General features: G+C 37.0%; 2 pseudogenes; one reads left to right on the forward strand and one right to left on the reverse strand.

Annotated features, from left to right (window-relative positions):
* The first annotated feature begins 4,569 nt into the window (after window positions 1-4,569).
* LOC113316472 lies at window positions 4,570-12,085 on the forward strand (annotated as a pseudogene).
* Window positions 12,086-12,143: 58 nt separating this feature from the next.
* On the reverse strand, window positions 12,144-17,383 carry LOC113316473 (annotated as a pseudogene).
* Between the last annotated feature and the right edge of the window lie 1,609 nt (window positions 17,384-18,992).

Consider the following 18,992-nt stretch of genomic DNA (forward strand, 5'->3'; position numbering starts at 1 on the left):
GTGTCTCTGTTCCAAAAGAAAAAGAAAAAAAAATGTTTAAAAAAAAAAGAAAAAAGAAGAAGAAAAAAGTAGAAGAGTTTCTTATGCTTGTGTAGTAGTTGCTTCAGTTGGAATGATGCAGTATACCACTGTTTTTGTTATTGTGACATTTCTTATGATCCTCTGTGTCTCTTTTCGAAAATGGAATATGTTTATTTCTTATGAGATAGTAGCCTTGTTTGGTAATTCCTTGCATACATTATGTTCTCTTTAGATCCTTGTTCCTTCATACAATTTTCTGTTATTAGTAGTGAGTTCTTCACCTTTTCTTCTTTTTTATTTCCTTTTATTTTCCTGTTCTGATTTTGGGTTGTGTTTCTGCAGTCTTATCCTAATTCTACTCAATGTTGTTCTATTTGTTGTGAGTTCTAGTGACAGTTTAGGGCTTGTTTTTAGTTTTCTTAATAGAGGTTCTTTCCTTTTTACTTCTGGTATGCTTTTTGAGTTGCTTTTTGCCTGCCAAATATTTGTGTCCAAATGAAGATTTCATCCACAGTATCTAATCCTAATCTCCTTTGATCAATCTAAGCCCCCAGGTAAGTCCACTTAAAGTACTGCGTTTTATCCTCCCTTCCAAGCTGTTATTTTGCTTTATCACTTCTATTTTAGTTTGTAGTTCTGTTTGCAATCCGCACACAATAGAAGAGTTAAATGTGTAATAAGTTTGTCGACTCTGTAATAGTCGTTAACATTTCTCCATCTTCCATCTCTTGTAATATTCCTTGTAAGTGCTGCATTATAAGCACACCTTTCAGTTATATGTATTGTAATTTTAATTGCTCCAACTACTGCTATCTTTCTCCTTTGCTGCATCAACAACCTTCACTAATTTCACACTAATACCAAACAACCATCATACACACAAAATCTCCGTTTTTTAAGCCAATTAAAAAACCCAAACAAATATCCTAACTATCCAAAACCCATTACCATTACCAATCTCTCTAGGTGCACTTCACCTGCGAGTTTCCAACCCCTCACCATGTCTATCTTGGCATGGAACTGTCAAGGCATTAACCAACCGATGACAACACAACACTTGAGAGATCTAATTTCAATGTATAAACCCACCATCCTATTTACATCCGAAACTTTATCCAGTGACAATCAAATATTGCGTATCGCTCAAACCCTTCATTCCAGAATCATTGCTCCGTCCTAAAATTGGCAGAAAAGGCGGACTTTGCCTCATGTGGAATAATGATGTAAATCTACGAATCCTCCAGAAATCCCAAAGCTATATTCACGCCATCGTCACCCCCCCCCCCTCCCCAGGACAACCTTGGATATGCACCAGTATATATGGACCACCACAACCACTCGCCAGGAAAGATTTTTGGCAAGACTTCCCAACTTTATTCCCCAGCACTACCACTCCATGGATTCTAATCGGATATTTCAATGAAGTCATGGATCAATCGGAAAAGAAGGGTGGCAGACAAATCACTTATGCTCAGACTCAGCCTTTCCTAAATCTAATCGACCAGATGGGTTTTTTAGACTTAGGATTCCGAGGAGACCCTTACACGTGGACAAACAACCAGCAAGGCCAGGAAAATATCCAGGAGCGCCTCGATAGAGCTATATCCAATCAACATTGGAGAACTTCCAACCCACATGCAGCAATCACGCATCTACCACGAATTGCTTCAGATCATGCACCAATTCTTCTACAAACAAAAGCTTTGGACTGGCAAGGAAACAAGAATTACAAATTTGAGCATCTGTGGTTATCTCACCCTCAATTACATCAAGTGGTAAACTCAGCTTGGGACAAATTACATGATTCAGACCCTCACTTAAACCTCCAACTGAAGTTATTCTCAACCAGTGAAACCTTGATGGAGTGGAGTAAAATTAACTTCGGCCATCTACCCACTCTTATCAAGAAATCGACGGCTAACATCAAGCAGGCGCAACATCAATGTGATACGCAAACAGGACCAGATCTAGGTCATTGGCTTCTTATAGAAAAGCAACTTCGTGTAGATCATCTCACCCTGCTAGTCTGCCACACAACCTACTGGCAACAAAGATCAAGAATACAATGGCTACAAACGGGAGATCGCAACACAACTTTATTTCACACCAAAGCAACAATTCATCGAAGCTATAACAATATTCAACAACTCCAAGATCAACAAAAAAATTGGATCCATGATAAACACGCTATCATCAATCTTATGCTTGATCATTTCACATATCAATATACAACACCAAGTACGTCGATCGATGAAAAGTTGTTTGAAGACATCACCCCAAGGATAATTCCCCAACAATGTTCTCTCCTTACAATGGAGGTAACCCCCGAGGAGATCAAACAAGCCCTTTTTTCCATTGGCTCAGAGCGCGCCCCAGGACCTGACGGCTATACTAGAAGATTCTTCAAAGTCTTCTTGGAAACAACCCGACCGCAACTTATTGATATGGTGCGTAGATTTTTCAACTCCCTTAACATCCACCCTCTCATGAACCACACCAACCTCACCCTAATCCCAAAAGTAGAAAACCCTTCTAAACCATCACAATATAGACCAATAGGACTATGCAATGTCTCATACAAAATCATATCAAAGATACTAGTCAATCGCATACGACCTATTCTCCCCTTCATAATTAGCCCTTATCAAAGTGCATTTTTTCCCCAAAGATCAATCCATGATAACATTGCAATTGCCGGCGAGCTTTTCCACTACATCAAATCATCAAACCGAACCAAGGATCCAAAAGTAGCGCTCAAGCTTGATATACAAAAAGCTTACGATTCTTTAGACTAGGGTTTTATCAAACGAGCTTTTACCAAGCTAGGCTTTCCGCAAATCTTTGTGGATTACATCATGCTATGCATCTCCACAGTAACCTACTCAGTCAACATCAACGGAACACCGCACGGATACATTACCCCCACCAGAGGAATAAAGCAAGGGGATCCCCTCTCTTCCTATATTTTTATTATTTGTGCGGAAATCCTGTCAACAAATTTGGGGAATCTAGAAACGCAAAAAAAAGATACAAGGGCTCCGTATTTCACAAAAAGCTCCCCCAATCCTGCATCTCATGTACGCGGATGACCTACTAATAACCTATAAAGCAACCGCAGAAGGCACAAATCATCTCAAACTACTGCTCCATGCTTATTGCACCTCAGCAGGTCAACATATCAACACTTCAAAATCATCGAAAATTCACCACCGGAAGCTAGACCAACAACAAGTAGATGACCTACAAGAAATTTTCGACATGCCAACAACTTCAACCCCACCCACCTACCTAGAAGTGCAATTTAAACAAGGGAGAATATCTCAACACATTTTTGCCCCCCTCCTTCAGCGACTGGATCGCAAGGTAAAAGGATGGATGACCAAATGTTTAACACAGGTAGGAAGACTGGTACTCATAAAACATTCTTTTACACCTACATCCAACCATCTTATGCAAACACAGATGCTTCCGGCACATATCCACCAAAAAATAGATCGCATCACAAGAAATTTCTTCTGGGGACACGACTCAACCGTCAGGAAGCTACATCCAATAGGCTTTGACAAGCTCATCAAACCTAAATCCAAAGGAGGATTGAGAATTCGCAGCAGCAAAGAGCATAACCAGGCCCTACTTATGAAGAGAATCTGGAACATCCATGAGAATCCAAACTCGGTAGTGGCTTTACTTTACAATGAGAAATACCTTAAACATCAACCCATCCTTCAAAATATCCCTCCTCCCCCCTCTTCCATAATCCCCCAATGGAGACAAATGGCCTCCCTCATACGCACCTTGAAAAAACACCTCTTCCACCAAATAGGAAACGACTCAAATACCCCGATCCAAGCAAACTGGATCCCACATATTGAAAATAACATTGATCCTTGTCTCTGCTACCCCATACAATCAGTCGCTGATATTATTGACCCTTTAACCAGGTCTTGGTACCATGAAAAACTGAATATCCTTCCCCCACCCACAGTACAGAGAATCGTCAACCTTCACCTCCCACAAGAGAACCTGCCAGATAAAATAATTTTGCCTTTCACAAAATCAGGGAAATACACAACGACTTCAGGATAGAAATGCCTAACAGACACTTCGCATTTCCTACAACACCACCCACTACCACCATCCAACTACCTTTGGACATTACCATGTCCACCAAAAATACAGCTTTTCTTGTGGAAAGCACTTAATGAACGGCTACCAACCTTCCAAATCCTTAACCGAATTCACCTTACTAACTCAAACCTATGTCCCCAATGCAAGTCAGATCCTGAAACAGCAACGCACATCCTACTACATTGTTCGGTCGCTACAGATTCGTGGATCCTTCTGCTCCCCCGAATGTCCACTCCACAAAACACCCTTCAAGGCGTACCTTCATCCGTAAACGGTCAAACAACTATAGCCCAGATCATTCAAACAAAAACTCGAGATGAAGCCACTACAACATTCTGCTTTCTTTTCTGGTCCCTTTGGTTAGCCAAAAATGATGTAATATACAACCAAAAGCAAACAAACCCAACAACTGTAATGTAAATGGCTATCAAACTTCAGCAGGAATATACATGGGCTCAACACAACCTCCCACCGGTGCTACCTGGTATGGAATTATCTACAAACCCTGCGCACATGATCCCACGCTCAACCACAATTTTAGTGGGATGGAGCAAACCTCACGCAGACTGGATCAAAATCAACACAGATGGGGCGGCTAGAGGTCATCCAGGTCTTGCAGGAGCGGGTATCATCTGTAGAAACGATGAAGCTATCACAATCTTAGCAATTGCACAACCTCTAGGGATAACCACCGCCCTCACCGCAGAAACTTGGGCCATGCTTATCGCGACAAGAACGGCTGCAGAACGCGAATGGCCAAAGGTACAATTCGAAACGGATTCGGAAAACCTTATGGATTTTTAAACTCAACAACCGAACCACCTTGGTACTTAATCAATATGATAGCGGAAATCAAATCTAGAATGGCCCAAATTCTACACTTCACCGTAAAGCACAATTACAGGGAAAGGAATCAGGCGGCAAACGGACTAGCAAACAAAGCGGCGGACGATAGCGCATTAGCAAACCTGTCGACAACCATCTGGGATCATATAACACCTTTGTGTATTAGTCCTATTGTAATGGCAGATTCTGTAGGTACAAAGTACCCCGTGTAATTTCATCCTAATCTTAATAAATCTTAGAAAAAAACAAGGGTCCAACGTACTGCATTCCTTTGACCATTCATTGCTCGTGTAAGACTACTGCACTCCCCGCCCAAGTGTAGTCTTCTAATTAACTCCCATCTCTCTGGCCTCGAGAACAACCAATGCTTCCACCTGCTCTGCATCGCTTTAGTAGGATCTAGCTCCATTGCTCGCTCATGCATAGTTCCGCCGAATTTTGTCCTAATCCAGCTAAATTAGTTCTTTAAAATAACCAAAATCATGTTTACATATCTGGTCATGGCCAAACTGGTTCATTCGCATTAGGTAATCCCTGCATGGTTTGATCTGATGTATTGAATAATTAGCCGGTCATTATAGGATGCTTCAACTTTTCTAGCCACTTCGTTTTCCCTAACCTGTAGGTTTTCAAACAATAATGAGCATCTTGCCTTCTAAATTTTTTTGAAGGCCAAAAGCAATTTTTTCAATGTTGACCGACCCATTTTCAATGACTAATGCTTTTTTTTTTGGCAGGCAATGAGTAATGCTTGAATCTCCATTTCACTGAGTGATCTCCCAGTTTCTCAATCGCTCTCTACTTCTTCCCTCGTTTCCCTTCTTCATTGTACAGTCTCTCTTTTTAGCTCTTTTCCGTGAATCCTAATTATTTGATTATGTATTTTTCTTTTTGTCAAATTCCAAGTGGGGTTCTTAAAAAACCTTAACAAATTCGTCCTCATCATTGCCCTTTCTCAAAGCAACAACGCTTCTGAAACTTCTGATTCTTCCTTCTACCACCAGTACAATTAGATCCGTGAAGTAAATTGCATTTCATTTCTTAGTATTTAAACACTTAGGGAATCATACAAACTGTACCCTTATCAGTATTTGTGGTAGTGATTGATGCAAAGCATATGAATTTTACAGTTTGTAATTTAAAGTTTGAGTCTTTTTTGATAATTAGGATTGGAATTGTTGAATTTGGGAAATCAATTTTGAAAAATGTTCAATTTGCAGGAAAAGGATTGTATCTGGAGTAAAACCTAATGGTTCTGTACATTACCTTGGTGCAATTATAGATTGAATTATTCTTCAGGTTGGTTTGGTTTATGGGTTTCTTTCTGCGGCTCAAAGAACTTACATTGTTTTTATCTGCTTTCGTAACTTGAAGTTGTTCCTTTTTGGTTCTCCTTGCAGATTACGTACGAAATGTTGTTCTTTATTGAGGATCCACATGCGGTAAGTGCTGTGGATTTAATGTCTATATTTGCTTAGTGTTTCTGGTGAGCTAGTAATGTGTCAAATGTAAACTACAATGTACAATTCGGTTTATTGAGGCATCTTTAACCACTGAAGCACCTTCTATCATGCTCTTCACTTTGCTTCCCTGCACGTTATGAGTGGAAGAAATATTTTCAACATACTAATAGAGAAGTTTATACGATTGGAATGTTTCTGCAGATAACTTTACATAATGAACCAAAAAAATGTTTCGTAGCAACAAGGAGTACAGAAGCTATTTATCTAGATTGTGGCGTTGAGACCTCCAAGGTCTGGTGTTTGTTCATGATTCGTGGTTCTGTTTGATGCAAGTGAAGTTGTATGCAATTGTTATCATATATATGCTAAAGATTGGTTGTCACTTGTCATGCAACCATATCTGCTGTCTTGGTCTTTGTGCAGTCTCATGTGCATGCCCGTGCAGAACTGATGTAGCTAGTAAGTACTGTTAAACCAATTGGCTGGCTGAATAGAATGATCAATTCAAAGAGAAGTCTGGCGGGGCAGTGCGTATTTGCTGTATGGAAGCTCCATTCTTTTCAAAGAGAAGTCTGGCAAGGCAGTGCGCTATTCTCTAGCCATCCCCAGAAGTACTTCATCCAGCAAAGGAATGCAACAAGAAGAAAGAGGTGGTCTAGTCTATCGGCGTGGTTCCAGATATGGTGAGGTTTTGGAAAGCCTACAAGTACTTAGTTTCATCAAATTTATGGTATTTATGATTAATTATTGGATTCTGATCATGTTGGTTTTCGATTACTCTTAGTGTAGTTTTGTTACTGATTTTTGCATTCCATCTCTCTTTTGGTCAGTGATACCCCAGAAGTGCCAGAAGAAGAACCATTTTATATAGAATCTGAGATGGGTGAACCAGACAATGCAAAATCATTACCTTTTTTGAATCTCTCCCTCGACCATGGTTGCGAACCTATGGGAGCCACTTGCAATGATACCTCATCCCCAGTAGAAGCCATAGTATGTCACAATTTCGCTCCCAATAGTCTTCCCAGCATATTACCACTTCAATTCCCATTTTTGCAACCTAACACTGAAGAGGAGAACTGTAGCAGGGAGAATACTATTTTAATCATCAGGTCTTAAAGCCAACAACAGCTATCCTTGGCATAGACCGTGTGAATGTTGACGAATTTTGCTGTCGGATCTTGTACCTGTTCATGCAGATCAGAAACAACACCTGTAGCTCACCCGTGAGCTGGCTGAGCAAGTAAATTATCTATATGGAGGAAAGAAATGGAAGAAAGTGAGAGGGTAAGTGTGAAAGTTATTCCCAATCATTGTGGCTTTTGTTATTCCTGGATTATGTAATTAACTGCATATGTATTTTACCAACAGACGGGTATTCGAGATTTAAGTTGGATTCTGTATACTTGATACTTGGTTGATGGTCTTCAATTGAGCGCGTGGAGTATCATTCTTTTACTGGAGCGAGCCTTACTTTGATCAATCTTAGTATAGGTTCCTGAACCCCTTATTCCACCAGCAGGAGTGCTTGAAGTATTGTCTCTTACAGATGGTCTTTCAAAGGTAGACTGTCCAAATTCTTATAATTATTAAAATTACATGTATAAAGTAGTTACTTATTATTCAATTTTCTTTTTCGGTGCATAGTAATTTTGTTGCCATTTGTTGATAGATGTCCAACTCAGATCCTTCTGATCAGTCCCAAAGGAATCTTCTCGACCCTAAAGATGTAAGTATGCACTTCCTTACTTTTTATGTCCATCTGTTTTAACCTCAGATGCGCTTGTGATTTATGAACCCACAGTTCACAGCTCCTACATATAATGTATTTGTGGGGGATGTTGGATATGTTCGGTTAAACACGGCATCTGTTTGATCTAGTCAGTTATTCTTCTCCATATTCTTATTCTCGAACACTCTACCTACTACCCGTTCTTTTAAGTGAAAAAAGTGAAAAACAAGATAAAACGCTGCAAAACTGATTCACTCCCTGGGTTAGTAACTACTCTCATTGTTATTGGTTTCTTTAACAATTATATCTCGTGATCCTAGCATATACTCTCATATGAAACTTGAATTTACTATTCGCCTATCTATAGTTTACTCTAAAGTTCTAATATCATGCACGTAGTGCTTTCATACCTGGAATTTTACAATCCTGATAGACTAGAATGCAACAACCTTCTAGTATCACTCTAGCATACAAATTAACTTAGCTACCCTATGGTGGGTGTGTGGATAAAAGGCAATCTAATACTTGCATAATTTGGCAATAAACAACTGTTATCATGGGAAACCAAAGAAACAACCAAGTATGCCAGGGCATTATTGTGAAGTCATTTATGTAGTTTAATAAGAGTTAGATCTTTCTACAGTAATCCTGAAATTCCTAGACTGAGGCTTTTGTGGGGTGTTGGAGCTCATATTCCTCAAAAGTGAATTCCTGTCAACATTTTCTATAATAAACTCAGGACTTGGTAGAACCAGCTGACTCGTTGTTAGGTAAGGCCATAGAGTAATACCCAATATGGTTTAGTGCGTGATCAGACTGCTCAGGCCTTGACGCAGTCTAACATCTTTTGAACTGACCTGTAATAGACTCAATCCTCCATTTTGATTTTTATAACAAGAATTGAGATTGAGAGTTTCCTTGATGCCCACTAAAGTGGGAGACCTAGTTGATACTGACTACTTAACTATGACTGCTCAGCCTTGACATTGCTCTGACTTGATTCTGGCTTCATTTTGACTTACTGATTTGGTTTCTGTATCCAAGACGGGGTTCAGGTTCATAATCCGTGCTTGAATAATAGGAACATCCATGGCACAGTCTTTGAAAACAAGATTTTTTAAACATTCTTTGGTTAATGCAAGAGTTTAGCACATGCACCCTTTTATTTGCATCTCTTTCAGAAGTTGGACCAAGAGTATGCGTCTGAATACATGTTAGTGGGCCGTATATATTATTTATGTCCATGGTGAGCCATATTTTTATAGAAAGACTCTGCAACCCAATGCTTAAATCAATACACTTGGTCATTGTTTTTTGAAGGCGTGCTTGTATGATATCACTTTAGGTTACTACACTATGCTTTTACATTACTTCGGCATTTAAAGTTGTGAACCAGAAACATTACAGGATTGGGGTTTTTATTTAATTATGGAAGACGGGTTACTAAATCAATTTGCTTTAAGCATGTTTGTACGAGGGGAAATTGAGAAGAATAATATATTTGTAATTCGTCACAGTATCAAATACCCTACGATCTTCTGTGTCTGACAAATATGAAACTACTCCTTGCAGAAGCACTGGTATTTTCAGTTTTAACCTCACAGTTCATACTTTGGTGTGCTCTCACATGTTTGATCCTGGCGTTGAATATTTTCTTAATACAGGAAGTGCAAGAGAATGTCATGACAAAACCTCTTCTTATCGATGTCTTTTTAAATCATTTGCATCCCATTTAAGTACTATCAACCGGTTTTTTCAATTAACACTTGTTGCAATTATATCATGGTATGTTAGTACTTTCATCTATATGTAGATTGTAGACAATTAATTGTGTCCAGATAGATTTATATTTCCGCAACTTAAGCTAGGTATATGTAGATACATATCTTTTCAGGTTCACATATTTTTATCAAGCTTCCATTATGAGTATGTTCTTATGGGTGTAATGGGATGGGGACTTTATGGGTATCCACTCACAATTCACATATGTATCCAAGCTATATTGGGCAGAGACGATCAGATGCCTTTATTTGTTCCTCACTTACTTTCTTGTCAACCTTTACTTATATTTTATGGACGGATTGAACCATTCTTAAATGCACCACAACCTACACCAGTACAACACCCAAGTTGGAGGAAGATTTATCTAACATAGCTTAATATCCTTCTCTATTGAGCTTTCCCTTATCTCCTATTTTTACAGAATGTGGTCCCATCATGTTAGTCCTTCACTTTTTCAGGTTCATTACGAGGAAATCATGTCGATTCAGCTTATGGATAAGGTTTTGGTGGATGGATTTAGGAAAACTGCTGACATAGCAGATGCTACTCTCAAGAAGGTTTATCAAGCCGTGGGATTCTCGTGTAGATGAGAAGAATCAATAGATTCAATACTAGAATTGGTGCGAAGAGGTCAGTGAGAAAGCAACTTGACGTTTACAGTAATTTCATAAATCCACCCGCAATTTCGCATGTTTCTTTTTTATTCATTTATCTTGTTGCTCTAATCTATCTCCTTACAGAGCTTATCTGCATTAAGTTAGTGCATCAGAAGAAAACCTTGTCACCTGGATCCACATTTGTCATTTTCTCGCACTAACGACCCTGTTTTCTCATATCCACTATGGGTTTACATGATTGTCAAACGAGAATTCCCCTGAAGGATGGGTTATGTTGTTTCCCTTTTATACAAAATCGATCGCCAATGAGCATATTTTTGTCTCCCGGGTTTTGAACCATTTTATATTCTTTTCTAAATGAAGTAGTTGGGTGTTTGTTTAGCAATGTCCTAATGCTGTAACACTTGTTAGACACACGTGAAGTATGTACGAGCATAGAACTATAAATTCACCAAATTTGCTCTTACCGGTGCTAATGGTATTTTCACTGGATTTACTACTGATTTGTTGGTCGAGCTTGGGAGTCGGAAGGAGACAAGGTCAAGGAGCTTGTTGGAAGCCAAAAGAGCACTGGAATTATTAAGGTGAAAGATGGTTTCGAGATGCCTGAACCCAACGAAGAAGACAGAAAAGGAATGGCTTTGAACTGCTTCGAAGCACCCCTAGATGTCGATATCAAGAACGGAGAGCGTGTTGTGGTTCTCAACACCAAGAACTTTCCCTTGGTTGAACAGGTTGGACTTGGTGCTGATCTCGTCAGAATCGACGCCTGATCAATGTGCTCGCCTGGATTCTCCTGTGATTCAGCTTACATATATTGTTCGGGTAAGCGGTCGTGCTCAGATTGTCGGTGTTGATGGTAAGCGCAAGCTGGAAACTAGAGTCAAGGCTGGTAATATGTTCATTGTCCCAAGGTTTTTTGTGGTTTCAAAGATTGCTGATGAAGAAGGTATGGATTGGTTTTCCATCATCACTATTCCGAACCCAATTTTCTGCCAGCCACTTGGCAGGAAGGACATCAGTCTGGAAGGCATTGAATCCTCAAATTCTCGAGGTTTCATTCAATGTTGCACCCGAAGCTGAGAAGCATTTCCGTTCCAAGAGGACTAATATTGAAATCTTCTTCCCTGCACCAAACTAAGAAAACCGAGGAGGATTTCCTCTCATCTCCAACAATCTTTCTTTAGTTGCATTTAGTCGTTATAAATTTGTTTGAGACCGTGTTTATTCGATCTTGCAGACCCTTCAATTTCCTAAGGGTCTTTTGGCAGAAGCTCTAAAGTTGATCCTTCATATGCAGCTATCTCTGATTTTGCATAAAGCTCTAATATTTTCATTAGGAGGGGTTAACATGGGGGGTATAGAATTTACTTTTGGCACTGTTTATAAGGAGTTGGATCTTTCTTTTGCAAGGAAGGAACCGTATTTAGCTGCATTTTGGGATTTAATTTTGTTTCTGATACCCCTAGTTTTTAAGCATAAGAGTTTTTTTTTTTTTAGAAGACTATTATTGGGGCTTCACATAAACATTGCGAATTTGACGTTATCAGCATGCTAATACATAAACATTGCGAATTTGTACTTCTTATAAAGAAAAATAAAGAAGAGGATTCGTACTCTTGAATCTAGATTCATCAGGACTGCAGATTTAGTTGCCTCCTTTGCTCTCCTTAGTTCGACCTCTTTCACTGCCACAAAAGAAATGACTTTCAGAAACTACTTCCGAAGAACAAAACCAATAAGCCGGACTATTCAAAAAGATAAAGAGTGGAGCAAACCGTTTCCAGGTATGGCAACCTCCCGAAATTCTCCTACTATCAATTTAACAGCTGAAGGAACAAAGTCAGATTCCTAGTACAAGAAAAGGAAAGGAAAAAAATCAGCACCCAAGGTCATTCACAAAATAATACCGTAACACTTTTATGTATGGTACATACACGTCAAGATATGACCACTGGCCATTACTTGATGCCCATAAGAAAATTAAGATCATAGAGATTTAAACAAAGATGTTTTAACTAATTCCAGAATACAAGAATGTACAGAATATATAACATGATTGAACATTGAAATATAACCACCAGTTACGAGAGTCAGCAAATGCAATAGATAAAAAAAGTAAAGCAGAAAACAGCATTGTCAATAGAAGGGTATTCTAATTGGGATCACATACAAGCAAAGCGCTAACAGAGACAGAGTCCTGACTAAAGAATGAATACCCTTTGGATAAACCTTTTACATCAGCTGAGAAAGAACCACCACCTCCCATGAGCAACTGCAAGAAGATGGCAAGTACTAGTTTTAATCTTGACATTTAAGCAGATAAAGAAAGGGAAACAGGAACGTCTAAAGATTAACAGCAACAGTGATAAAAGAAAATAAATAGCACAATTCTAACTGCACTTTGGATAAACCGACTTAGCGAATGCTTGAAAATGATTTTTTTATTTAGCCAATTGCACAGACTCTTTTTCTGCTTGCCAGCCACCAGGAATTTCAAACGCAATAGCTATATCTGTGGTCTGCCATCAAAACGAAGAGGAAAGTATATAAGAAAAGGTAAAGATCGCTGATAAATTGTTTCCAGCAAAGAGAAAATGAGAAAGAGATGGCATTTACACACCGGTGTTTCAGCTTGACAACGAAACTCTCCTCCATTATATACAGATTCTGGCTCCATTGGATTGAAGGTCAGATAGGAGTGGCTCGGCAATAGTTAAGAGTTCCTCGTGTTCAAGTCCATATGCAGATAGTACAATACGAGGAGCTGTATAATATTCCTGAAAGTCTCAAAGTGCAATATATTCAGTCTAAAATTAGAAAGAACCCAAGAGTCAAAGCAAATAATCATATTGCGAGGTTAAAATACAAGCATATACAAAAGCAACAAACGACATAATGTTATGGATTTTGAACTTACAGTAATAAATTTCTCCAAGATATCTCCATTTAATCTCTCTATTGCATCTTCAGGAGCCAAAAGAGGATTTGCCAGTGCACCAGTATATCCAGCAGAATGAAGCTCTTCCATAATTAACCTCTGAGGATTTTTTTTAAGTTCTTGAATCTCTTCTTTCACCTTATGGAGCTGCATTGATAGGAACAGAACTTCCATAAACATCAGCTATAAAAACCTTTTACATCATTGAATCAAGATGCTAAACAAAAACATACCTGTTCCTCAATTTCCAAATCAAGGCACACAGGGTTTATCACAGAATCGACAAGCAACTCAACCATATGAGGTGCATAAATCTTTAAAGCATCACAAGTATAAGCCATCTGGTCACGAGAAGCCGAGGAGGTCACATTTCCACCAATTGCCTCCACTTCTCTAACAACTCTCATATGATTCCTATTCGCCGTACTCTTAAATGCCATACTTTCTAACAAATGCGTACACCCACGTGTACTCGGTGTCTCATATATCGAACCACAATCAACAAACAATCCAATCGACGCAACAGGATCCTATAACCAAAACAATCCCCAGCTCAATATCACAGTATAAATCAAACAAGGTAAAATGTTGCCGAAAAAGTAAATTCAACAATACCGAAGAAGCCTGCGATGCAATGCGGACACCATTAGGTAACGTTGTCATCTTAGTCTTAGATGGTCGGACAAAATCAGGAAGGGGAGTTGAATTGATAATACCAGGTAAAGGGATATTAAGAGGGGGTAGAGTTTTAGAGTTTTCTCCAGCAAGACAGTTGAACAAAGTTCCAGAAGAATATGCAGCAAACCTATTGCGATCGTAACCCTACATTTTGATCAATGGAAGAAAACCAAAAACAAATTAGAAGAAAGCTAGATCGATGAAAGGAGTGTGAGTAATTAAATAAATGAAGAAAATTATTGTTGAGGAGTGCTCCTCTGAGTCGAGAACTTGAAGCTCTGTACATGATTGATTGTTGGTTTGCTCCTTTTTCTCTTTTGTGCAGAAATAGAAGAGATAAACTTGTATGTACCCCGGAGACTACTTGGAGGATTATTTGACTGTGATGTAATTGGTCTTGGCTATTTGGTCAATGTTTTGAAAATTATTATTTAATAAACTGAAAACTAGCTGCCCAGGCGCCCACCTAATAGTTCCTCGTGGGATATTAACAACAACAATAAAAAATTTCAAAATAATTTTTAGAAGCAAAAAATCAACATTTTATAAAGCAAATAACACGTTTTGAGATACTTTATTTTACAGAAAGTTAAAACTTACTTTGTTATAGAAATCATTCTAAGATTTTATGCTATTACTTTTTGGTTTCTAAAATTCGAATTCTATAAAATATTTTTATTTCTGAGATAAGTTTGCCTCGTATGAAATCAGGAGGGGACTACATCCAAGCAGTTAGTTGAACTTTAGGTTGTAACTTCGGAGATACTTGGACAAAGTATCCACATTTACTAGTATATTTACACCATGTTTAAATTTCGAGCAAAATTTTAAAGACTCTTATTACAGTTTTCAATACTACAAGTGGAAACATCCTAGCTGATATTGTTAATAATGGTTTGTTGTATCGTATTAATATCAGCAGTGTCATTATAAATGTATCCTAAGTGGGGTCACGTACAACCAAAGCTCGATCTGAGAGTCTTGACTAAAGAATGGATTACACCTGTAAAGATTGAGTTGAATTTTTTAGAGAGTTTGTATTCTTTGAACAAACCCAAACAGACCAAAAAAAATACAACTCAATTTTACATCAAAACAATATCATTCCAATGAAAAAGGATTTGAGAAACTGAGTACAATGCTGAATGTAACCAACAATTGCAAATGGAAGAAACGAACGAACGGTTTAGAGTGAGTACTCACAACAAAACAACAATGAAAAAATATGGTCCTTTCAAAATTTTGAAGAAAGTTAGTGACATGCTTATGTTATCGATCTTCCTCCAGAATGTAACATCTCTAATATTTTTAATGTGGAGGAAATATACATCTTTCGTGGAGATATACACTCATATTATCCATTGACAACTCGAGGACGAGTTTTTCTTAAGAGAGGGGAATTGATGTACAAAATTAAGCTTGTGCCACTTAACAAATTTGAAAATATGTGAGGTTAGCTAATATTTGGAAATTGGCTTAGTTACACTGTTGGTTTAGAAGTTTTCTATGTTTAATTATTATATTCCACTGTGTCTTTATTTAGAATTTTAGGATTCCTATTAAAGGTCCTGGTGAAGCATATATATACAAGCTATTGCGTTTTGGTTTCATCATCTTACTCTTGTTTAACAATTATTATTAAAACCGTATTTTTCTAGCTTTCTTTCCGTTTGAGTTCTTATTTTCGTATCTTTTCTTTTCGCGTCTCTTGTGTAACAATTGTTATTCAAAATAATATTCCTATGAAAATATAAAAGTTAATCTTCCAGGTTAGAGAATGAATCGCGAAACTTAATCTTTTACGTAAGTCCATACTATCAATCAATCTTACAGCAGTTAGTATTATTGAAATGACTACCCGTATTACATTAGTATTATAGGTGAACTTCCAATTATTACTTAGTACGAACACTACACTCAAAATTTTTGAATTAATGTATTTTAATTAACTTGTTAGACTATTTTAACTACTTTAAAATATGTTTTTTTTATTCAAAGTTAAAATGTAATTTTTTATTAAGTATCTAGGGAAGAAGCAAAAAGACTTACATGTGTGGTATACATATTTTTGTTTTTAAATAATATCATTGTGAAACGATATTTATATAAAGTATATACGAATAACAAATCATGTAAAATGGATTTTGAAATCTCTTTCAATAATACTCCCTCCGCCATCCTATTATTTTGAAACATAGGAATTACAAATTACTAAGTGCTAGCTACACTTAAAACAAAAAAAAATGAAGAATGGCATACAAGATCTTTTTTTACATGTTTGTTGATCCGTATCTTTTTGTGTAATTTTTTAAGTCTCAATGGAAATAGTAAAATAAATTTATTATACGTGCAAGACATATGTTAATTATTACTATGTCGTTTAATTAATAGATTATTGTTAACTTCATTTTGCACATATTGCCGCAACATGATAAGATACGAAATCAAATCAAAGATATTAAAATAAAGAAGTTACTACTTTCAATAAATATCACATTCGTATATGTTAATTAGTTATCACATGAGGTATACAACCACTCCCATACCTATAAAAAACATTAGATGTTGTGAAGGAAAAAAGAATAATTTCATCTAATTTTAGGCCATTCCTCATTGCTTGCAAATCTAAAAAAAGTTAGTTAGAAAAGTGTTTGAGAGGGAGCACTAAACATATTCATAGGTCTTTTAAACAACATTCCCTCCAATAAAAGTATGAGAAGGGCACAATGACACTCATTCTGCAAAGAAAAGGAAAAAAAGTTATCATATCTTTGAAGTTTTGTATATGGGAGAATATTTTTTATTATATTTATTTTTTAATACGTTTAGATTTTTTTTTTTTTTGAAAAAGATGGTCACACAGAGTTGTCTTTTGATTATGATTAATACTACTACCATCAAAAGGAATGGTCGACAAGTGAAAGTTTGTTACGGTCGCGAAACATGTTTACTTTTTTTTTCATTGGAATTCTAGTTAAAATGCTAGCCTATCTACATACCCATTAACAAAAGAGTTGTAACAAGTTACAACAACCAAAAGTGATCCCTGATCCATTGTTTAGAAGGTAAGAAAAAGAAAAAAAGAATCTTTACTCATGTGAAGTGAGAACCAATCAGTTGCCCATGTAATCGTTGTACTCTCACCAGGTTGACCAGCATCAATTGCAGCTTCCATTATGATTTGTTTCTGAAATTTTTTAATGTAGGGAAGTACATGAACTGCAACATTCGTCACTTTCGATCCACGAGCTCTCTCCGCAGTAACTTTATTGTGAACACAAATGACATATCATCATTCGGTGATTCACTTATCGTAGGTATTTGACATCTTCTAACTTTCTTGCTGTCATAAGGACTTTTGAAATTGAAAACCAAACCAGAAGAAGAGAAAGTATTAAGACCACGTCTAATGAGAGGTCAAGATTGTGAACCAATTTCTGAGGGGTTTTGGTAGGAGAAAAGGGGAGGGTTTAAGCTTGCTAGGTTTTTGGATACGAATACCCCCAAAATCATATTTGAAAGAAGTTTTGAATGTGTAGTACAAATTTTAGTAGAAAGCAAAGTTTTGTCCTATACGTGTAGAAAACATACTTCAATTATTATTATTTTTTAATTTATTATTAAAATGCGTTTGAATTGGTAGATTTGTTGAACTTTATTTTACTTTCTTAGGATATTAGACTTGTTTAAGTTGTCTTAATTATCAGTAAAATATAATTTAGGACAATAACTTTTATTATATTTTTGGCCTATAAAGATTTATAAGAAAATATAATTTTCCTTGATGAATGAAGATTTATTAAAAACTTATAAGAATATATTAGTGGTCAATGTAAGCGTTAAAATATTTGTTAGAGATTCATGTGAGTTATACATTCATCATTAGCTCATAGCTAAGGATATCTAGATAATGTGGTTTGTGATACAGACACACCTAGAGAGAGATGTTTATGAGACAAACCACCCAAGGATAAGTTTATGAGACAACTAATTATTCTAAAAGCAAGCTTAGAAAATAGTTTAAGGTTATTTACCTAGAGAGATTGTGAGCATAACAAACAGATAATTGTAATAGTTTTCTTGTTTATAATCTAAAGAAGATATTTTCTTTGAAACTGGTTTCTCGTGTGTTTTGTTTTCTAGTTTTCGTCTGTTATTATTCTGAATTCCGCCTCTATACTAATACTCACTAAGGTATAGAGATCATAATATCATGGTACCATGAGCAAGGTTAGTTTTTATGGTGTATCCTTGTGGTTTATGGTTTTCACTATATCTCTCAACACATGAAGCTTGGTAAGGTACTCGAGAAGCTAGAAGACGTTAGTAGAACAAGGGGATCAAGGGTGACGAAGTCAAATGATGATCCTAAGCATAGCGAACCACAAACTATGGAAGAAAAGATGGCTACACTACAAACAAACATGAAGTCGATTCAAACTACCCTTGAAGAATTGACTGAATGTATTCGTTCTCATAAACTCAATTCGAAGACGAAAAAAAAGGCTACGTCTTGAGCTAGGGTTTCAGAAGATGAGGAGGAAGAAAAAGAAGAAGTAGAAGAAGAGGAAAAACAAGAAAATGAAGAGGAAAAAGAACAAAATAAGGTGAGTTTCTTAAACGTTCTACTTCAGCTAAACTTCATGGTAAAAATTTGAAAAATTTATTTTCTTGGATGATTGGATAGAACGTATAGAGACGTATTATTCTTTATTTGAATATGATTCAAAGGAAAAGATTGATTTCGCGGCATTGAAGCTACAAAAACATGTTCTAACATGGGG

The sequence above is a fragment of the Papaver somniferum genome, chromosome 10 (genome assembly GCF_003573695.1).
Source record: "Papaver somniferum cultivar HN1 chromosome 10, ASM357369v1, whole genome shotgun sequence".
NCBI classification, from domain to species: domain Eukaryota; kingdom Viridiplantae; phylum Streptophyta; class Magnoliopsida; order Ranunculales; family Papaveraceae; genus Papaver; species Papaver somniferum.